Source organism: Callithrix jacchus, chromosome 1 (assembly GCF_049354715.1).
Source record: "Callithrix jacchus isolate 240 chromosome 1, calJac240_pri, whole genome shotgun sequence".
Lineage (NCBI taxonomy): Eukaryota > Metazoa > Chordata > Mammalia > Primates > Cebidae > Callithrix > Callithrix jacchus.
In genome coordinates, this window is record NC_133502.1 from 15,341,009 (window position 1) to 15,364,430 (window position 23,422).

The 23,422-nt window shown below is 41.8% G+C and overlaps 1 protein-coding gene and 1 pseudogene across 11 annotated transcripts in view; both read left to right on the forward strand.

The window, feature by feature from the left end:
- The window catches only part of LOC108590791 (peptidyl-prolyl cis-trans isomerase A pseudogene), a 43,947-nt pseudogene extending 21,261 nt beyond the window's left edge, over positions 1 to 22,686 (forward strand). Inside the window, exon 1 of the transcript XR_008476826.2 lies at positions 1 to 22,686. This exon is cut by the window's left edge and continues 21,261 nt beyond it. The product of XR_008476826.2 is annotated as a peptidyl-prolyl cis-trans isomerase A pseudogene (transcript).
- Positions 1 to 23,422, forward strand: part of CLYBL (citramalyl-CoA lyase) — a 287,479-nt gene that overhangs the window by 49,468 nt on the left and 214,589 nt on the right. The gene's annotated exons all lie outside the window — the stretch shown is intronic.

A 23,422-nucleotide genomic window follows, 5' to 3' on the forward strand; every position in this document is an offset into this window, starting at 1 on the left:
GGAATACCTTCAAAGCCTCCCACCTTGTTAGTGCATTGCCACATTTTCACTGTTCTCCTAAGCCAATGTTTACATGGCAGTAAATCCATGTTTAGAGTAGCTAATAGAGAAACCTGTTTCTCTCTTCAGTCATTCTGAGGGTATGTTTGATAAAGAAGTGGAAATTAACAGGATAAGAGTTACTGAAAGGATAATAGGTAACAAATGTTTTTTTTTTAATTTCCATTCAAAATTACTTGTTGGTAAATTGTAAAATATTTAAAATCAATGAGTTATTTTATCAGATCATTTTGTGTTGTTAGAGAATTTTCACCAAGCCGAGATTCAAATGCAATCTGTCTTACTGCATACTGCTGGCTCTAGGAAGGAGGAGGGACAGGCAGGGAATCATGGCTGGTGTTGTTATCTTTACCATGGTGCGTGTGGTGTGAAAGCAAAACCCATCTTAAATTCATCATCCGTTTTGATGTTGCACAGAAATGAAAATTAATTTCTATATGTCAACTAAAATGGATTCTGCCCCTGCCTGGTTCAATTCTGTCTTAGCTTCGTGGACATCTTGGGGAGCTGCTCTGCTGGTACATGCAGACGTGCTTCATCTGTGCACTTCTTAGCTGAGATAACAGTGCTCCTAGCCCCACTGCTAAGGTTAACCTGTATACTGCAGAAAGACAACAGATGGAAATTCTGGTTTGCAGCCACTGCAGAAAAATAAAAACATGTTCCAAAGGGAAAAGGATCTTGTATTTCTGCGTTTGAACCTTTGATCTGCATTCACATCTGAAGGGAGGGCTAAACCTTTTGGTGGAGACACATGGCTTTGCATCTGTGAAAACACAGCTGTATAGAGCAAAACAAAACTAGTGGAAAATACAATGGTTTTGCTGTGTCAGGCTCGCTGCTAATGCTTGAATTCTACATAAATATTGTTTTATGATAGTTCTTTCAGAAATTTTCTTGACTTTCCATATAATTGTTCACTAATGTTATTCTTTTGAATTCAGATTTGGGGCTTTTTAGAATTAAGGCACAATTTAAAAATCCTTTCTTTTAAAAAGGCAGTAAAATAAACAGACTGTAGTTAGGTAGTAATAACATTATCTAAATTTAGACCTCATTGGAGGAGGGGGAGATGGGGAAAAATTAAACCCTTTAAAAGATGAAGGTAAAGTTCTAACTTTATCCTTGATTCTGAATGTATTTTCTTTTTAGGAAATGCTGCATGCATTTCGTACTGCAGGTTGCAGTGTGAAGGGCCTTTGAAGCACTCTAAAGAGACTTAGCTGCTTTGTTTTGAGCAATTAAGATTTGTTATTGAGTGAATTAAGCAGCTCTGCTTTGGCTCATCTGTAAATAGTGGTCTTCAGCGAGTTTTTTGATCCGCTTTTCCCAGGGAACAGAAGCCAAGTCGGCTTCCTTAGGAGCTGCTTGCCCTGATCTTCATGGTTCCTCCCAGTCCCGGGCAGAACCCAAGCCCGTGGTCTCCTCGCCCTGCCCTCGGGGTTTTCTGCTATTGACCTGGTGGGGCCCTCCAGCCCTCCCTGCCCGCTGGTGCCCCGGGCCCTCTCGGCTGCAGGAGTGGGGCCCAGGGACATCGTGGACAAAAGCAGAGGATGCCTGTTCGATGTGCGAGCAGAAGGCCACCTGCATGCGCTCTGCGGAGCAACCTGCCGGGTTTCAGAAGGGGGGCCGCCTCCGGGGAACGGCCACGGCGCCCCTCCTACCCCTCCCGGCACCAGTAGCTTCATCCTCAGGCCCACTCTGGGTGAAACGTGTGGGGTTCTCAAGAGAAAGAATTTTAGGTTTGTCGATAGTAATCATCGCCCCCAGCGCTCCCCCACGCTGCTGGAGAGAGCGCAGACCGGGTGACAAGTCTTCCAGGCTCCCAGAAAGTTTCCTTTGCGAAGCGCGGGTTCCGCAAACCCCTTCCAGGAAGGACCCGGAGGGAACCAGCGCGAAGCTCCGAGTCGGCCGGGGACCCTGACTGAGGTCTTTCCTCCGGCGTCCCTCTCCCCCGCGCCGGCCTCCCCTCCTTTCAACTCTCTGCGCTTTGAAACCGTGGAGTCGGGGTGGCCAGGCCCTCCGGCCCGGCCACTGGCCCGGGCGATAGGCAGCGGGCGGGTGTGGACAGGAACAAGGGGGTGGGTGGGGAGGAGGCCTCGGCCAGAGCAGGTCCTCTGCGGAGTTTCGGAAGCCGGGTTTATCCATTTTGATTAAAGAAAAGTAAAAAATCCCCAAAACCAAACAACAAAAACCCTCTCCCAACCCCCAACGCGCCTCCACAGCTGCATTTTGTTCCTGGGACTGTTGGTGTCACCAGAGCCTCTGTTTTTGCAGCTCTAGCCTCCATTGCAAAGCACTAGTAAAGCCTATTAATTTTTCAGGCAAAACAGATCAAGCCTGCCTTTGATGCTGCTGTTTCCTAATTTAGTATTCAAAAGTAAAGAATCCTACTACCTTCTCTTCACTTTTTACATAATTAAAAGAGTTTATCCCCCCAGTGGCAAAGAACTAGTCGCTTAGTATTTTTTGAAGTGAAAAACTTGGTATCACACCTGTTTTTATGCTCTTTCCTAAACATAACCAATATTTACTCTTTGCTGGTACCTAGTTGCATGCTATTCACCCTTGCATTTTAATTTCTGACACAGAGAAACTATAAACAGTATTCTTCCTCTGACTCATCTTCTAAGCTTAAATATATGTTTGTATGTGCATATATATTTTTTCCTCTAACATTAAGAATGCAATTTAAAATAAAACTGTTGAGAATCATTGATTGCCCTAACTTGTGCATGACTCCTCATTTTACACAGGAGCATCACAAGTTCAGTGAAGTGGACTTTCGCAGGTTTCCGTCTGCTGTGTTTAATAGCAAATTGTGACCCTTCAAACCACTTCAGGGCCTTTTGTGTTCTTATCTGTGCATTTCAATACTTGCTGGGAAGTGCCTTCAGTTTCACTACATATGCAAAAAGCCCGGCTTGAATTTTTTGACACCCCCTTTTCATTTGTTGGTGGAGTCCTGTTTTCTATTGTTTGCTTGTTGATGTTGGCCAAAGTCATTTATTTAATGATGCCAGAAATACTATGCCTTATTCTTTATTGGCATGAAATTCTAAAGCATCCGGGAGTAGTTTAAAAATTAATGCATGCCGTTGAAACTTACATATTGGTGTAGTTTTATTTTTCCCATCATAAGGTAGATGATATTATAAAGGTATTATATAGTAATGGTCACCAGAAGCCAATTAAAACCACTAGGATTCTATCAAAAACCTGTTTGGCGGCATAAATAATTGATATGTGGAAATAAAGCAGCGTTCTCTGGGCAGGGCCCTGCTGTACAGACCTGCGTAGCGTGAGCAGTCTCTCTTCTGTGAACCAGGAGACGATTTCTGGGCATAATATCACCTGGGTTTTAAAAAATAATAAGGCCACAGACACATTTTTTAAAAAACTTCCCTTGCCTATGGAGACAGAGAGGAGATAGTGATGTTATTTTCAGGTATTTGAGCTTCTTAGAGAAAAAGAAACAAATACCAACCTCCTCAGGAGCTAGGTGCAAATGGAATAAATCGAGGCACTCCACTGACACATCCAGCTTGTTTTAAATGATGTGATTAAAAAGGACATCTGAGAACAAATTTATGAAGTTGTTATGGCAACTGAAATACTTGGATTGAAATGTGTGTATCTAAAAGATGAAAGATTGCAGGAAGCCGGAGAAACAAGCACAGCATTGTGTTTGGGAAAGGCAAGTGAACAGTGGTAGCCAAATATTATTCCACCGTCGGTCATCCTTCAGGGTAGCTGCCTCGGTTTCCACTTTTAGAAACGTGTGGTGATTGATGCTTTCACAGACTGTGTTGTCCCAAGTCCCCACGCCTCGTACCAGCGTTTGCTCATTGGTCGTTTGACCTGTTGAGAACAGAGTCTCTGTATTGTGTTCAATGCAGGGGTGGATTTAGAGTTGCCTCTGCATCTACCCATTAAGTTTATACTCCCGTGTTCTCATATTAACGTCTGTGTTTGTGAATAGTCTCTCTCGTCTTTTCATTCATTATCTCCCCCAGTTCTAACCCACCAATGGCCACCAACAAATAGCCGCACTCAAAGGAGTCAAAATAGTTAAATCTTCCCTAGCATTCTTTACTCTGTTCTAAAAGCTACATATCCCATCTACATAATTTGATTCTATTTTAATCTCATGGTTTTTAAATTTTCCTCATCAGTACTTATAAGAGTATTGAGTAATTGTTTCTTTAAATCACAGGCAAGGATATTTAAAATTAACATGTACCAATGTGTGTTGCAGTGCGTTGAAAATTCAGTACTTTGGGTCACATCTAGAATGCTTTCGATTTTTTCCATCATTAGATTTTAGATACATACAGTGTCCAAAAAATAGTTTTCAAAAAATGTTACCACAAATTTCTCACAATATATTTTGGGTTTTTTTACTTTAAATGAAAAAATAATTAAGTGTCAATTATAATGATTTTAGTAGACCATCCCATAAAAAGTATGCTATTTTAATTGAAAAAACATTTTGACAAAACATACATTTACACTGAAAAATTCAAACGAAATGGTTTCTTCTTTAGCAGTATTGATTGTTGAATATTGATTGCCAAGTTATTTGGTCTCAATTTTAAGCATAAAACTCTTTGCATTGAATAGTCTTAATCCCTAAAGCAAAGCAAAGTAAAAGAGAAAAAAACAGGTAGAATTTCCACAAAATTGTAGTTCCCTTAACCCATGAATTAGAACTTTTTACTCTAACTCCGGTCACTCTGGTTTTTTGAGTTAGACATGAGGGTACAATAAAACAGCTTCTTTTTTGTAATAGATTGTTTTCCTAATTCTTGAAAGACTGAGATGAAAACATTTTTCTCTTCTATTGCAAAATTAACTGCTGTTACTCTGTCAGACCAGTTATTCACTCTAAATGTCTTATTAAACCTGTATATTTATGTTTTTTTATCCCTTTGTGCATATGTACATGGAAGCGATTCCATTTTAATTTCAATTTTGAAAACCCATAGATTGAAGATGATATAATCAGAGTAATAATAAGGATTCCCCAGGTATATTAAACGTAAGATTTGGGTCTTTGTTATGAAAATGAATTTCCTTTTTCCTTTCTTTAGTCTTTCCATTTTAAGGACTTTTTTTTTTTAAGTATGATTTTGATGTTTCCAAAGTGGATGCTATTTTATTTCAGGTGGGTCATTTGATAGTTTGTTGATGTTCTCAAGGTCTCTAAACAAAGTCTGATGTGTTAACAGTCTTATTAACGATGTTAAAATAGAATTAACAGCTTGTGGATGCCTCCAGAGCACAATAGCCTGTCAGCCTCCCCTGCCCCCTTATAAATTGTGCCCCTGCTGTCATCCCTTTGTTTCAGGCCCAATCAGCAAACTAAACTTTTGTGGAGAGAGAAGGCAGTTCAAGTGTTTCTGCCGCAGCTGAAGGGAGGAGCTAATGTGGAATTTATTGGGAGACCAATCAGTGCTGGAGGGAAGAATGACCCCAAATTGGAAGGACTTTGTTGACCCCCTTGGCTCCCTGACCTTTCCTTGCTATTTTGTCCCTTTAAAGAGGTTTACTTTGGTTGTCGTTCACTTTGTGATGCTTTTAGTGAAAGCCCCAGAAGTCTTCAAAGTTTTGGATTTAAGATCCCTCTCAGCACAGATTTAATCGCGATGCGCGATTTTGAGTTGATGTTAACACTCAGAATTGTGTTTTAAAAATATGATACAAGCTATTGATAATTATTTAAAGGGGTAGAATTTCATCAGTTCTTTTGAGCCAAAATGGATTCTAAATCTCTTCTAGTAACTCTTTCGTATAGCTACTTTCATAGAGAGTCAGATTAGTTATTAATGTTAGACTATTGGTTCTATTTCGTTGAATTTATGCTTTAAAAAAATAGGTTTGTGTATTCCAAGTCTTTAAAACTGTTTTTTTTTTTTTTGATCAGGCAATAATTATAGTGAGTCGGAAACAAATATTTTTAGAGGAACCCTCATTTTTTCATTAGTATTACTAGTAACAAATTTGACAAATTGTCACATTTAAAAGTATAGATTTATGGGATAGTCTGACAAATGGATACCACTTTTTCTTTGCTATTGGCCAATTGAATAATTTATAAAGGGCAGCATATCTGTAAAATAGTTGCCCGCTCTCACTGAGAGCTCTCACTACACCAGTTTCGGTAAGGGCGAATGAGACATTATTAAGAGTTAAGTATTTTTCAGATTGCTTGACAACGTTCCTTGTTGACTGACCAGCGTTCTTCCCTCTTGTGATTTGGTTTGTTGCTTATATTTGCTTTTCAACCGGCCACTGTTCAAGTGTTCCGAGTTGGTCACTGCTGGTACAAAGAAAAGACATCTCAGGCTAGATGCAGGACACTACATATTTTCTTCAAACTGAGGTTAAATAAAATTACTCAAATGCATCCAAGTACAGGGAACAAGATGCAGTTAATGAATTATGGTTTTGAAATATGATCATTTGCCAAGGAATATGCTGTGCTGAAAATGGAGCAGGGTAAACTCAGCGTCCTCTTAGCTCATCGGTGCCGCTCAGGTAAACCCCGAGGGGAATATTTCCTTCTACTTAATAAACCCTAAGTATATGCATCCATTGATTGAATGGTGTGGGAAACTGGAGCAAACAGGGCATCGTTTGATACTAGCCCTGGGTGGGGGTATAAATCATATTTTTCAATTGGCATCCTTGAGTTGCGCTGCTTGATTGGGGCCACTTTACCTGGCTGAGGAAGAGAGTCTCTGCAGTAGCTGTCCCTTAACAGTAACTGCTTGGTACCTTTACCCACAGTGCCCATTGCTGCCCTTCCCCATCCCATGTCTAGTGTGCCCTCACATTCCACTGCTGGTCAGCAAAACCTTCTTGTCAGAAAGTGTAATCAAGCCCTTTTTTGGTGTGCCCGCTGAAGGAGCACTCCAGGCTGTGGAGTTGGGAACATGCCTCGACATGTGGGCACCCTGCTTGCCTGCCTGTTGAGACCAAGCATCGATACTGTGTGTCTACCTGATGGAAGTGACCAGTACGTGTCTGCATGACTTGGGGACACTAAGAAAGCCAAAGGGATCAGCAGCAAACAAAGAGAGCTTGTCACCTTTGTGCGGAAGCCAGCTGGCATCTCACAGGGACAACCTACAACCTGAGCTGCTGCATCCTCACTAAATCTGGGCCTGTAGGGACCCTGTTTTACTCCTCCTTCCCAGAGCTTATTACGGGTCTGGCTACCAAAGGGAAAGAGGGGAGAATAGACCAGGAGCCTTATGCTAGAACCATTTCTTTTGTTTCAGGTGATGCAGACAGAGGTGAAACTGCAAATTTAATGAAACTTTAATAATCAGTACAATGTTTCTCTTTAAGAACTTTGTAAATAGCATTTATCCTTCAAGAGTTCTTTCTCTTTTTGCAATTATTTTATAAACTTTAAGGAAAAAGAGAAAAAGTCAGTGGTTCCAGCGTTTGCTTTAGTCTGTGACTTCAATGGATTGTAACTCTTGACCACTGACATTTACCTAGAGAAATCAGTGGTCGTAGATGTTGAGGTTGATGTCTCTTCGGCTCTGGGACCAATCCCCTTGGACAAAAGTTTTCCTGTGTTCTTAGTATCCTGAACTGGCTGCAGCAACTTTTAGGAAAATAAAGGTTACAAATAAAATTTCTGACAATTTGACTGTTTGCTTTTGCATTTCAAATTTGTCAAACGTAGAGATAATTTTTCTTTAGAACCTTTGTAATTCCCTGAAGCAGCTACTTTAAAGCCAACTGTGAAATGCTGCTTTAGAAATAATCCACATAAACATGTTTCTGTATTTAATCACAAGAGAGATTAGAGAATGGATGTTTTATTTTTCAGTAGTTTTTGTTCTATAAAAATATTAAATTGCTGTTATTATTACTAAAGATATCTTTGCATAGCACTTTATAATTTTCATGCTCTTTTACAAATACTGTTACATATAATCTTTGAGTTCTAGAGGAAGATATTACTATCTTGGTTTTGTAGGTGAAGAAACAATAAATGCACACATTTGTAACATGCCACATAGTGCCCGCTTTGTATTACTAGAAAATCATTTTAAGAAATATATTTGGTATGTAAAATGCCTGGAAACACAATGTAAATTTGGAACGAAGAAGCTATTTTGATTCCACATGATCTCTGTAACATATGACCAAAAAAAAAAAAAACCCAGGAGAATAAAATCATCTGATAATGTAAAATTCCTGTTTTAGTACACAATTACATGAATCTTATGATTGCTTAGTTTTCATGTTTATAAAATATATGCCCCATAATTATGGCAGAATAATAGGAACCCTTTCCTTTCAATTTTTAGGACAAATTATAATCAAAATATTATAGCAGAAGAATGTTTTTCAATTAAAAAGTGATTTGGTTAAAATATGATTTTTTTTCTAAAATCTCAAAATGGTCAAAATATATTTTAAAATATATTTGTTATATTTTATTAAAAAAAATTTTCTCCCACTTGTTAAAGATTAACTGGCATAAGTATTTGTTTTGGGGCAATTCACTGCCGGCATTCAGAAACAGAACTATATTATTGGGCCCAGGAAAATCTGATTAGTGTTTCTAAGAATTAGTATAGCACAGCAAGACAGGGAAGCAGTCCAAAGTGCTAAAGGTTAAAAGCAATTTATAAAAATTAGGAAAAGACCTTACTTGTTAAAAAAAAAAAAACACACACACACGTTTCTTAATAATTAAGATGGTCTAAGTGATATTCATGAATATTTTTCATAATATTTTCATATTATTTTTACAAAAATACTTTGAGGCCAGCAGAGGAGGAAAAATTAATATAAGAAAGAAAACAAAAAATTTTCCTAATTTACAAGATCCAAAATCTTATGAATATAGTTTTTAGTGAAAAAATTTATTAAACTTTTACACAATAACTCTAAGAAATGTCTCTACATATGGTCCCAAGGGTTAAAAAAAAAAAAAAAAACACCCAAAACTCCTCTGGGGAAATAATCATTTCATGAAAAGCAGTCTCTTTAGAATTTCACTGGCATCACTCTGAGAATCGAATTGAGCTTAATTTCTGTCTTTGTGATACTCAAATATACATTTTGCATTCTAGAAGTTTAGAGGAGGTATTATATGTCCATGGTTTTCTTTAAACAACTCTAACATCAAAATGGTCAAACTGTTGGACTGATTCATGTTAGATAAAACAGATGGGATTCTCAGATCGTGCACCGTTCAGCCGTTTGATGGAATTCGCGCCACCCTGACCAGCGAGCCCAGATGGCGCTTAAATCTGTCACTCTTTAACGACCCTACTGTTTTTTAAAAATATTTTTATATTTGAGCTCATTCAGTTAATCTGAGAGATTAATCTTTTCCAAGATAGTCTGGGGGGAGGCTTTACTGAGGGTTTCACTTTAAGGAGCTGAAGGAGAATAAGAAGAATGATAAGGCCTCCTGGACACAAGACAATTTGCTAGAAGGAATCTGGGGAGGAAGGGCTGGTGGTCCTTGGGCTTTGGGATGTTTTCGAGGCAACAAGGTGGAGAAGCTCACATGAAGAGTGGTAGTGATGGGGGTTAAAGGAAGAGGGAATGGACGGGGAGGGCCTGGTGCGGGGACGTGGAGGTAAACACTGACATCGCCCTTGCCAAGCTTAGATCTCAGTAAGGGGCTAAGTGCCATCTCGGACCATACCTGGGTGGCTTTAGGCAGCCTGACCCTCACTGCTTACCATGGGGATGACTTAGTGGGTGTGCCCCCGAGCAGACCCCACCATGGGCCCCAATGTGAGAAGCCTCTCTGGGATGGCTCTGGAAAGAACCTGTCTGAGCACCAGAACTCGCACAAATCTCATGGGTTTTTTTTCCCTGTAGGATTTTCCCCCTTTCTTAAATCATTGTTTTGAGCCAGTCAGCCTTCTGAAATGCTTCAGTCATTTGGGGGGTAAGATGTTGGCCAGCCCCTCCCTCCCGAATCTCTAACCTTGGATACATTTGCAGAGTGGCTTGGAATTGCTTTCTACTCCTGCTGGGATAAGGAAAGGAAAAAATGAATGGTTTTTCATTATGCACAAATGGTATTTTTTCCTGCATTAGAATCAGATGTAGCAGGTATCAAAATATGGTGCAGAATTTACAGTATTAATGTAAAAATTTCTACTGTCCCAAAAAGCCACCAGAGATGGACAAATCCACCTATGTTAACAAAAGTAAAAATACCCTGCTGTCTTTAAAGATGTTCCGGGTGGCATTTGGGCTGCTCTGTGCCAGTTTTTCTGGGGATCATGTGATGCTGCCTATACTTGGGTGTCTTGTGGAAGGCAACGGATGCGTCTCAACCTGCATATAATACGGGTGCAACTGTCTTGTGCCCACCTGAGTGTCTGCACACTGAAGAGGTCTGCTTTAGAGAGGTTTTCCTCCTGAAATAAGGATATCTGAGCTTTACATACACCCAAAAGCGAGCAGAGAAGCAAATTGTGTTGGGAGGTTCTTTTGGAAGGTGTGGGGCTTTGGGGGTCTTGGGGACTGGGGGACTGTCAGAAGTCACTGCGCTCATAGAACATGGTGGGAACTTACAGCAAAAACTTCTCCACAGAAATGCCCCATGTAACCACCCCTTGAGGATGGAGCCACCTATGTTGTAAACAGAGTGGAAGAACATCAAGCTCATAATATATCATTTTCATCATAAACCTGTAAGCACACCACAATCACCATTTCACCTCCCCACCCACACACACACAGGGACATTATGGAAAGGATTGCAGTATAGTCCTACTTAAAGAATATTGCAGGCTGGGCATGGTGGCTCACGCCTGTAATACAAGCACTTTGGAGGCCAAGGCGGACAGATCACCTGAGGTTGGGAGTTCAAGACTAGCCTGACCAACATGGTGAAACCCAGTCTTAAAAATAAAATAAAATTAATTAAAAAAAAAACAATATTGCTTTTTTTTTTTAGACAATAAACAATTGCTAGAAGAGTGGAGAGACCACATACATGTAACTGTGGCAGGTTTAGGGTTCTGTGTAATCGGTAAGACATGAGAGAGAGAAAGAGTGTCTACTGGCCTCAGTTTCCTAGTAGTTTTGGGTGTTTACAGAGTACAATTGAACATTTTAAGGGAAGCAATTTGTGGTGTGTGCATTGAAAATTATTTTGATGAAGTTATGGAATATATTTTATATTATCTTAAAAACTAATTTCCTACTTTTTTCACTCAACTACATATTTCTGATAGTCAAAACCAACATTCTCTTTTAATTTTACTAGTCAACTCATTTCACACTCACCTGATTCTCTCTAAAATCAAAAATCTTTCTAATATTCCAGTGGGCAAATGTTCTGTTTTGGAACAAAAGGATATATGCATTTGAAGAATTTTCTAGTCACCTGAGAAATAAAAGTTTGCCCATCCTTTTTTAATTAATGCTCGCCAAGTAATTAGCAGTGAAAAGATGAGGGGCAAAAATGAATCGTCTTCAATAGAACATTGGAGGCTGGGCATTGTGGCTCATGCCTGTAATTCTAGCACTTTGGGAAGCTGAGATGGGAGGATTGATTGAGGTCAGGAGTTCGAGAACAGTCTGGACAACATGTGAAACCCTGTTTCTACAAAATATACAAAGAATAGCCCTGGTGGCACATGCCTGTAGACCTAGTTACTTGGGAGGCCGAGGTGGGAGGATTGTTTGAGCCCAGAGGCAGAGATTGCAGTGAGCCAAGATTATACCACTGCACTCCATCCTGGACAACAGAGTGAGGCCTTGTCTTTAAAAAATATTTTTTTAAATCTTTAATCAAACACTGGTGCCCAAACGTGGTGGCTCACGCCTGTAATCCCAGCACTTTGGGAGACCGGGGTTAGGTGGATTACCTGAGGTCAGAGTTTAGACCAGCCTGGCCAACATGGTGAAAACCCATCTCTAGGCTGGGCACAGTGGCTCACGGATATAATCCCAGCACTTTGGGAGGCCGAGGTCGATGGATCATAAGGTCAAGAGATTGAGACCGCCGGGCGCGGTGGCTCAAGCCTGTAATCCCAGCACTTTGGGAGGCCGAGGCGGGTGGATCACCGGGTCAACAGATGGAGACCATCCTGGTCAACATGGTGAAACCCCGTCTCTACTAAAAATACAAAAAATAAGCTAGGCATGGTGGCACGTGCCTGTAATCCCAGCTACTCAGGAGGCTGAGGCAGGAGAATTGCCTGAACCCAGGAGGAGGAGGTTGCGGTGAGCCGAGATCGCGCCATTGCACTCCAGCCTGGGTAACAAGAGTGAAACTCCATCTCAAAAAAAAAAAAAGAGATTGAGACCATCCTGGTCAATAAGGTGAAACCCCGTCTCTACTCAAAATACAAAAATTAGCTGGGCATGGTGGTGTGCACACCTGTAGTCCCAGCTACTCGGGAGGCTGAGGCAGGAGAATTGCCCTAACCCGGGAGGCGGAGGTTGCGGTGAGCTGAGATCGTGCCATTGCACTCCAGTCTGGGTAACAACAGCGAAACTCCGTCTCAAAAAAAAAAAAGAAAACCCATCTCTATTAAAAATATAAAAATTAGCTGGGTGAGATGGCAGGTGCCTGTGAATCCCAGCTACTCACGAGGCTGTGACAGGAGAATCACTTGAACCGGGAAGGGGAGGTTGCAGTGAGCTGAGATCGTGCCTCTGTACTCCAGCCCCGGAGGCAGAGTGAAACTCCATCTCAGAAAAAGAATATTGGACATTTGAACAAGATAAATGTGTTTTGGTAGAAGAAAAATGAGAACTAGCGCTTGTCACTGCTGATACCTCAATCCCCTCCCTGGGGATGAGGATGGTCAATGGTACAGCAACCCCAGCCTGCCCAGCTTCTGGGATGCCAAGCTAGGGGTGGCCTTGCCAGGTCCAAGGTGCTGGAGCCGATCCAGGAAATAGGATGAAGGGATAGAATCACACTAACAGGCCATGATATGATTGAATCAAGGTACTAATCTAGATGAAGAGTTGGGGGTACAGAAGCCAGATTCACCAGGGGCTCCAGGGCAGAACAAGCTGGTTGGGGGTGAAGGCAGGAGGTAGAAGCCCAGGAAGTGTGGGCAGATCTACAGATGCCTTTATAGGTCCTCAGCATCGAATGAGGAGTGAGGCATTAGAGGCGAGGAGATATGTGAACATGTAGTTTGTCCTTTCTTCCTTCCAGAGCCTTCTCTAGCCATTTGCAAAAATTCCACAAGCGTGTTATGCAGTCATTTTTTTAATAATTGGAGAGATGGGAGAGGATAGTGGGGGAGGGTGTCATAAGCCTTGAAAAAGTTAGGTATTCCAGAGAACCCTAGTTTTCCAAATAGGGAATGTCGAGTCGGGTGGTAGTTTCAAATCATTATTCCATTTTCTTTACCTCTGAAAATATTTCCTAATGTATTGAAAGGCTACCTTCAATTGCATGAATATCGTAAAGTTTCTTTTTCATTCCCCATGAAGATTCCTATTTTTAGCTTTTAAGAGCTGTTACAACTGAGATATAAACAGTATTCTGCACCCCACACAACATACATCTCATGGTTAGTGACAGGGTTCCTAGAACTGCAAGACAAGTTTGGGCTTAGTCAATCTGTTAAGTTTCCTTGTAGGCATGTTTTTTCATTCTATTGTGTTAGCAAGGGGCCTGTTAGAAATTTCCATGTGTATAAATGATACTTTAAGAGCTGGGTGCAGGCCGGGCGCCATGGCTCACACCTGTAATCCCAGCACTTTGGAAGGCCAAGGCAGGCGGATCACTTGAGGTCAGATGTTCAAGACCAGCCTGGCCAATGTGGTGAAACCTTGTCTCTACTAAAAATACAAAAAAATTAGGTGTGGTGGAGGGTGCCTGGGCGACAGAGCAAGACTCTGTCTCAGAAAAAAACAACAAAAACAAACAAACCAACAAACAAAAAACTGCAAAAGTCTTCCCAGGAGGTGACAGGGACTCAAACAGGTAGGTGAGAAGGGATGTGTGACAGACTACCCTTGGGCCTGGACTCACTTCCCTGACTTGTGCACCTGCCTCGCACACACAGAGTCCCCTTCTCACGTCCTCTCCTTCACTCCATCCTTCACCTTCGCCTTTAGGGGCGTCGCCTCTCAGACAGGCACTACAGGCGTCCTGGGTGATTCTTGAGTGATGGGTATGTCTCATGTCTTTTTTTTTTTTTTTTGGAGACGGAGTTTCACTCTTATTACCCAGGCTGGAGTGCAATGGCGCGATCTTGGCTCACCGCAACCTCCGCCTCCTGGGTTCAAGCAATTCTGCCTCAGCCTCCTGAGTAGCTGGGACTAGAGGCTGCGCCACCATGCCCAGCTAAGTTTTTGTATTTTTAGTAGAGACGGGGTTTCACCATGTCCACCACGATGGTCTCGATCTCTTGACCTCTTGATCCACCCGCCCTGGCCTCCCAAAGTGCTGGGATTATAGGCATGAGCCACCGCGCCCAGCTGTCTCATGTCTTTTTGAAGATTATACACTTCCTTCATACAGAGCTGTATTGTCAGTAGCTGTAGTCCCTCTTATTAGAGCCCTTCTCAGGGAGGAATAGATATACTGTAGGTGACTCCTGGAATCTTTTTCTTTGGGAGTTTCTTTTTCTTTTCTTTTCTTTTTTTTTTTTTTTTTGAGACAGAGTCCAACTCTGTCACTCAGGCTGGAGTGATGGAGTGCAATAGCTCACTGCATCCCCAAACTCCTGGGCTCAAGTGATCCTTCTGCCTCAGCCTCCAGAGTAGCTGAGACAACAGGCATGCACTACTGTGACTAGCTGCCTGTCAGTTTTTCTTTACTAGATGAGTATAAGTATCTAAACATCCACGATTTCATTATAAGATTTACAGAATTGAGAGACTCTCTTCTCGATCACTGAGTGTATTTCAGGGCTATAATATACAGGGCTGGGCCTAGTGGCTCATGCCTATAATTCCAGCACTTTGGGAGGCTTCAGCAGGTGGATTGCTTGAGCCTAAGAGTTCGAGACCAGCCTGGGCAACATGGTAAAACCCCATCTCTACAAAAAAATACCAAAATTATCCGGGTGTGGTGGTGTGTGCCTATAGTCCCAGCTTCTCAGGAGATGTGAGGATCGCTTGAGCCCAGGAGGTTGAGGCTGCAGTGAGCTGTAATGCTGCCATACTCCAGCCTGGGCAATGGAGCAAGACCCTGTCTCAAAAAATACATATTAAATAGCCACAATACATTTTACCTCATTTTTCTCCACTGCTTATTTTGTTTGAAAATCTGTGTGACAAAATTTCATGCCCTTAACCCTTAAAGTTGCCATTAGTCCGATATTGGCAGATGAAGGGCCCATAGGATTTTCAACAGTTTTTCATCCATGTGCCCAGTGGCTTTTGAGGAGCCACCTTTTGAGGATCTCCCCAGGGCACTGGGGAGATCCATCCATGAACAGAATCAAAATCTGTGCCCCTAGAGCTTATATTTTAGCAGGCTGATGATAACAACAGAGATAAATAAGTTGGTCATGGAGAATTTTAGAAAGTGTCCAATGTCATGGTGCAATGGAAAAAGTGCAGCAGGGGCCAGGCACGGTAGCCAAATCAGCACTTTGGGTGACTGAGTTGGGTAGATCACCTGAGGTCAGGAGTTCGAGACCAGCCTGGACAATATGGTGAAACCCTGTCTCTACTAAAAATACAAAAATTAACCAGGCACAGTGGCACCTGCCTGTGATCCCAGCTACTCGGAAGGCTGAGGCAGGAGAATCACTTGAACCCAGGAGGCGGAGGTTGCAGTGAACTGAGATCACACCGCTGCACTCCAGCCTGGGTGGCAGAGCAAGACTCTGTCTCAAAAAAAAAAAAAAAGAAAAGGTGCAACAGGAGCAAAGGAAATGAGGGGAGGCAGGATGCTATTTTAAATAGGGGATAGGGATAAGCCTCATTGAGAAGGTAATATCTGAGCAAAAGTTTGAAGGAGAGAAAGGACTTAACATTGAGTATTTTTGAGGAAGAATGGTCTAAGCAGAACAGCCTTGGGTGTCCATTGTTGCAAGGAGGACTGTGGGCTAGTGTGGAGTGAGAGGGGTCTACAGCAGTGGAGGTGAGACCAGAGAGGGAACCAGAGGCCAGATCGCCTGAAGGATGTTAGGTCTAGGTGGAATAAGGAGTCACTGCAGAGTTTTTATACAGATCCTTCCAGAAGCAATGTTGAGAATACCACGTAGGAGGCGTAGGTTGAAGTAGAGAGTCCTGTCACGAGGTAGTTGCTGTGAGCCAGGTGAGAGCTGATGGTGGCTCAAACTGAGTGAGATGTACCTGGGATGTGTTTTGAAGCAGAATCAACGAGATTTCCTGGTGGGTTGAGTATTATTTCTCAGTTAGAAATAAGAGTCAAGGATGACTGTCAAGGTTTTTGGCTTGTGTGACTGGAGAGAGAGAGTGGCCTTCAAGATGGGTTTGGCAATAAATGGACAAGCTTTTTTGGGGGTAGGGGTAGAGCTCAAGAGTTCAGCTTTGGACATGTTGAATTTAAGATACCTACTAGAATTCTAAGTGGAGATATGAAGTAGGCAATCTGGAGGAGAGAGGCTGGGTCTGGAGATGTCCATGTGGGAGCTGTTAGCAGAGAAATGGTATTAAAGTCTGCATGGGGTCACATAGGAATGGACCCAAAGCTGACTGAGCAGTCATACCCCATTTCCCCCCAAAGACCCCAGTCCCAGGCAACTACTAATCTACTTTCTGGCTGGGCGGGGTGGCTCACGCCTGTAATCCCAGCACTTTGGGAGGCCAAGGTAGGATGATCATGAGGTCAAGAGATCAAGACCATCCTGGCCAACATGGTGAAACCCCGTCTTTACTAAAAATACAAACATTTGCTGGGCATGTTTTTTGAGATGGAGTTTCGCTCTTGTTACCCAGGCTGGAGTGCAATGGCGCGATCTCGGCTCACCGCAACCTCCGCCTCCTGGGTTCAGGCAATTCTCCTGCCTCAGCCTCCTGAGTAGCTGGGATTACAGGCACGCGCCACCATGCCCAGCTAATTTTTTGTTGACCTCGTGATCCATCTGCCTCGGCCTCCCAAAGTGCTGGGATTACAGGCTTGAGCCACCGTGCCTGGCCCGAGATTTTTTTTTTTTTTTTTAATTTTTTTTTAGTGGACAGAGTTGAAAAGTAGGGCTGAGAGCACAAATTCCTTTTCTTTTCCAAGTCCTTAGGTTCTTAGACTGTATCAGCCATAATTACTGCCAAATGTGACTCCCTTGTATATGGTCATTTTTATTTTTTTAGTTCTTGGAGATAGTGCAATAAGTCACCTCAAAAAGCGCAGAGAATGAGGGAGAGATCCACCTGCATTGGCTTATTGAAAAGATTAGATTATTTCAGAATCCAGGTCATTGTTTACTTTTAGCTGCATAAAAATCTCCAAGTAGATTTTCTTACAGCCTTTCCAAGATAAAGATGCCAGAAACGGCAGCCAAATACATTGACTTTGAGAGGAAAAAAAAATGCTTGTAATTGCCGATCACTCCTTGGATTTACTTCTAGGGAGCACCAATTAAAAATCTCAAAACACGTGGCTTTTTCTGTAAAATTATACTAATGTGGAGGAAGAGCTTTTATTAAATATGAGTGCGCGTGTGTCCGTGTGTGTGTGTCCGTGTGTGTGTGTGTGTGTTTTAAACGTTTCCATAATGAGTTCCCAAGTGCTTTTTTGGCAGTGGTTATTAAAGCTTGTGTGTTTGCGATTTATTTGGCAAAATGCCTTCAGTGAAGAAAGGATATAGTGTTCTCTTGGTTCTTTGCCCAAAGTAATTTTGGAGAAGTCTGTGACTGTATTTAGTTCATGTCATTCATTGAAGACAAGTCATTGTAATTACATTTGATCACAATCAGTTTACAGTTGTTTTATCATGTTTTCATGCTGAATATCTACTCAGACATCATAGCAAAATTTAATGGCTACTGTTTTATTTGTACATAAAAAGATTTATAGCCTTTTTTTGCAGTACACATCAGGTTTCAATCATCACTGCTGCAGAGTGAGAGGAAAGCTATGGATAAAGAACTATCAGAAATCCTTGACTACATAAAATTTTATTTCAGGTCACCTTGCCATAAAAGATATTGAATGTACTTTGTGGCTTTTCCTCCTGACATGCTAACCATTGTAGAAGAGTTGCAGTATTTGGAGGAAACCATATGAAATGTGCAACTTAATTCACTGAAGATCGTTTACATTTGCATGTGTTTTCCACTGGAAGTAGGCATGCCAGTATTGTGAATGGCCCCTTGGTGATGCAGAGGAAAAGGCAGCGGCATTATCGATATTCTTGAGATTGCAAAGCAAGTTATCTTCTTGACCATACGGCTGAACATTTTGTCACTGTTGTTTCAGAAGGTCTGCCCTAACATCTGCACTATGGCAGAGTTGTGTTACAGGGTGTTATTTACAGCTAACAAATGCTGGAGGCTCTCATGTATCAGACAGTCCCTGATTTGCTAATTGTGGAAGCCTTGATTGACCAGAGAATTTGGGTGAATTCACTAGTTACCTCCTTCCTGTCACTTCTCACCATGCCTTACTTTTCCCAAAAGGTTGGTCCCAAGCTCTGCTGAAATCTGCTCTTGGTCTGTATGTTTGAGTCTACATTGTTGAAGAAGCTCCCTTTACAAAAGTGTAATTAATGGGAAACTTTGACATCCAGCTGAGAAAATTAGTTTGCATCAAAAAAAAGGCAAGATAGAGGATTAAAGAAATTTTAGTCCTAATCTAATTAACACCAATTAAAAGATGCAGATGAATTTACACCAACAAATTGTTAATTATGCACCAATTTGCCTTTTTTCTGCAACCAAACTGAAATCAGGAAAGTATTATCTTTTTTGTTTGAGGAGACTTACATTATGGGTTTGTCATAATCATCTTTATATAATTAAAGAAAGGCAAAAAGAGCGTGAAATATTTCAGTCTCCTGATAATTTAATGTAGGTTAACGCTTTATAAAAATGGAAAGTACAAAAAAAAAAAAAATCCAAACAAGCAAACAAAATCAGACAGTACAGGATAATTCTATTAGCATTCCTTCACTGACTTCATTCCTCCACTGATACTTACTGAGGACCTAGTATATGCTGAACACTTAAATGCAACAATTTTTTTTCTCATTTATAATATTTAAACTTGTTTCTATTTCTATACATTGCTTATTAGAAAAATTGTATAAGCTAATTTTACCAAAATTGTATAAGCGAATTAAACTCTGCCCTGGATACATGTCAAAAAAGGAGAATCAAACTTTTGGGCTTCAAGGAATGCTCTTAGTATCCCAGAACTCTTGAATGTGAGCTTTGAGGGTATTCGGCTTCCATCTTCCTCACTCGGGGAATCTGTTTCTGTTTCCCAGTGTTACTCAGATCTCCACTGTGCTGGGACTTTCTTTTTCCTGGTGAATCACTCTTACAGCTCCTCAGATGGTGATCTGAGTAATTATGTAGGGGGTGGTGAAGCACAGATCTGTTATATCTGCAGATGACACATCTGTCCAAATGTCATATAATGAGTAACCACAATCCACTTTATATAAGCCATATTTCTTCTCTTTCCAAAATGGGAAGGAGAGAGTGGGAGGGAAATGTCTGGTAGAAATGGGAAGAAAAGCATTTCTATGGATTCCTCTAGCCATTAATTACATAGCAAATGCCCCAGCTGCCCTCAGATTTCCAGGTGCACGTTATTAAACTTTATTCAAAGAAAATGTTTGGCCAACTAGGTCCTGATGTGAGAAACAGCATCCTAAAAAGGTATGTATGTTACGTCTAATGCATGTGCTTAGGCATTAAATAATAAATGACCATGTTATCTTCTTGGGGCGATAGTTAATGTAAACACTTAGGATGCTCGGTTTGTACTCTTCAGTATTTGTGCTGGAAACTTGCATTCACGGCTTTGAAAACTGGCTAGTGTTTTCATGAGAAGTGTCAGTTTAAAGTTGGCCTGCTAATTAATGGGGGAGTTTCAATATGGCAGTGCTTACGACAGCAAAGGAAAAGCATTCTTTTTTTTTTTTCTTTTTTGGAGATGGAGTTTCGCTCTTGTTACCCAGGCTGGAGTGCAATGGCGCGATCTCAGCTCACCGCAACCTCCGCCTCCTGGGTTCAGGCAATTCTCCTGCCTCAGCCTCCCGAGTAGCTGGGATTACAGGCACGCGCCACCATGCCCAGCTAATTTTTTGTATTTTTAGTAGAGACGGGGTTTCACCATGTTGACCAGGATGGTCTCGATCTCTTGACCTCGTGATCTCCCCGCCTCAGCCTCCCAAAGTGCTGGGATTACAGGCTTGAGCCACCGCACCCGGCTTAGGAAAAGCGTTCTTTACAAACATCATCTTCCCCCGCACATTCACAGGATGGTATCTGACACCCACTTTTAACTTCTAGAGCACCATTTGTACTTCTCCGTGGTCTTGCCTGCAGGTCTTTGATGATACAGTCCGCCCTTCCGCAAAAACATACTTCAGTTTTCCTAGATTCTACTTTCAGTGCTTTGCGAATCAAGTTAGAGGGTGAATAGCTTAGCCTGATGAAATGGCATTCATAGGGTTAGAATAGCAGAGTTGCCTACCTAATCTTCCTGTCGCAATGAAATAAAAGAATGATATCTAAGTTGACCAACCTTATAAAGATAATTTTACGTGAAGCCTCCAAAAATAATGGACTCAAAAAAAATAAAAAAGAAAGGGGGGCAGTTTTAAAATAAAACAAACAAAAACAATAATGGACTAGGACTGGTCAAAGAAGAAAACAGCCCTCACATCCTCAATCCAAAACCCAGAGTTTGTCTTCAAAAGTGGAAAGCTTGTTGGTTTTATACTTAATGAGATCTTGAGTTATCCAACGTGCTTCCATCATAGAATGGCCCACCAGGGTAGAAGGATTCTGAATGTGTTCCCTGGTGCTTTGCCATGTGCCTATGGAATACCTGTGCTGCATTTCTAGCCCTCTTTCTGTGCAGTAGCAAAGATGTGTATCACTGCTGAAACTTCGGGTCCGATCTTTGGCTTTAGGATAGACCACTGGGTTTCTCCCACCGCCTGAAACCTTAGTAGCATTAGCATCAGATGTGGACCTAATCACCAAAGTGCCTAGCTGATACGTGCCACATTTTTCATGATGTTATACTGTGGCCTATTCACACACAATTTCTTATCCCATGAAGGGAAGAAAAAGATAATTTGCCGTTCTGTAAATTAAAATTTTTCTTTTGTGGTTACTTTGGACCAGAGCCATACATCAGATGATTCTGAGTGGGATCTTTCCACTATTGTAGACTTTGTAAACACTATGTGCTACACTATTAGGCTATACTACATAGATAGTAGTATCATACCCATGTTAGATTTTCTGATTTTGATAATTGTGATACAGTTCTGTAGGAGAGTGTCCTTGGTTTGGGGAACCATTTAGGAGCTTAGGGGCACAACGAATAAACTTACAAATGGTTCATCAAAAAATACATGTGCAGAAATATAAAAATAAATAGATATCTGTACATATTATGCATATCTACCTATCTATATCTGTATCTACACATATGGAGAGAGAGAGAGACCAAGAGAGACAGAGGAGCGCAGTAATGATAGAGAAATGTGGCAGAATGTTAACAGTGCTAACAGTTGGTGAGACTGGGTAAGGGGAATTCAGGAATTATTTAGCTATCCCTGCATCTTCTTCTTCTTCTTTTTTTTTTTTTTGAGATGAAGTCGTCTTCTGTCACTCAGGCTGGAGTTCAGTAGCTCAATCTCTGCTCATTGCAACCTCTGCCTCCTGGGTTCAAGCGATTCTCCTGCCTCAGCCTCTGAGTAGCTGGGATTACAGGCATATGTGCCACAACACCTGGCTAATTTTTATATTTTCAGTAGAGACGGTGTTTCATTAGTTAGCCAGGCTGGTCTTGAACTCCTGACCTCAAGTGATCCACCTGCCTAAACCTTCCAAAGTGCCAGGATTACAGGCATGAGCCACTACTCCTGGCCTTCTTGGATCTTTTCTGTTCGTTTCAGATTACAATCATGCGTCGCTTAACAATGGGAATATGTCCTGAGAAATGCATTGTTACGTGATTTCATCATTGTCCTACCATCACAGAGTGTACTTCCACAGCCCGTGTGTTCCAGCCTACTGCAAACCTAGGCTGTGTGGTATAGCTTACTGCCCCTCGGACATAAACCTGTACAGCATGTTGCTACTGAATACTGAAGGCAGTTGTAACACAATGGTAAGGATTTCTGTATCTAAACATATGTAAAAAGAAAAAGTGTACAGTAAAAATACTGCGTAAAAGATTTACAGTGGGCCGGGCGTGGTGGCTCAAGCCTGTAATCCCAGCACTTTGGGAGGCCGAGGCGGGTGGATCACGAGGTCAAGAGATCGAGACCATCCTGGTCAACAAGGTGAAACCCTGTCTCTACTCAAAATACAAAAATTAGCTGGGCATGGTGGCGCGTGCCTGTAATCCTGGCTACTCAGGAGGCTGAGGCAGGAGAATTGCCTGAACCCAGGAGGTGGAGGTTGCGGTGAGCTGAGATCGCGCCATTGCACTCCAGCCTGGGTAACAAGAGCGAAACTCCGTCTCAAAAAAAAAAAAAAAAAGATTTACAGTGGAACACCTGCAGAAGACTCTTACAATGCATGGAGCTTGCAGGCCCTCCCGTTCTGGGTGAGCCAGTGAGTGAGCAGTGAGTGAATGTGAAGCCCTAGGACATTACTGTCACTACTGTAGACTTTGTAAACACTATATACTTGGGCTATACTACATTTATTTAAAAAAAAAATTCTTTCTTCAACAGTAAATTAACCTTAGCTTACTATAACCTTTTTTTTTTTTTTTTGAGATGGAGTCTTGCTCTGTCACCCAGGCTGGAGTGCAGTGGTGCTGTCTCAGCTCACTGGATTCCAGCAATTCTCTGCCTCAGCCTCCCGAGTAGTTGGGATTACTGGTGCCCACCACCGCTCCTGGCTAATTTTAAAAAAAACTTTGAGTAGAGACAGGGTTTCACCATTTTGGCCAGGCTGGTCTTGAACTCCTGACCTTGTGATCCACCTGCCTTGGCCTCCCAAAGTGCTGGGATTACAGGCATAAGCCACTGCGCCCAGCCAGCTTTTTTTTTTTTTTAAGTTATTACTATTTTTTGAGAAGGCGTCTTATTCTGTCACCCAGGCCAGAGTACAGTGGCTCAATCTCAGCTCACTGCAAGCTCTGCCTCCTGAGTTCAAGCCATTCTCCTGACTCAGCCTCCTGAGTAGCTGGGACCATAGGCACGTGTGACCATGCCCAGCTAATATTTGTATTTTTAGTAGACTCTTTTGTAATAACACTAAGCTTAAAACACAA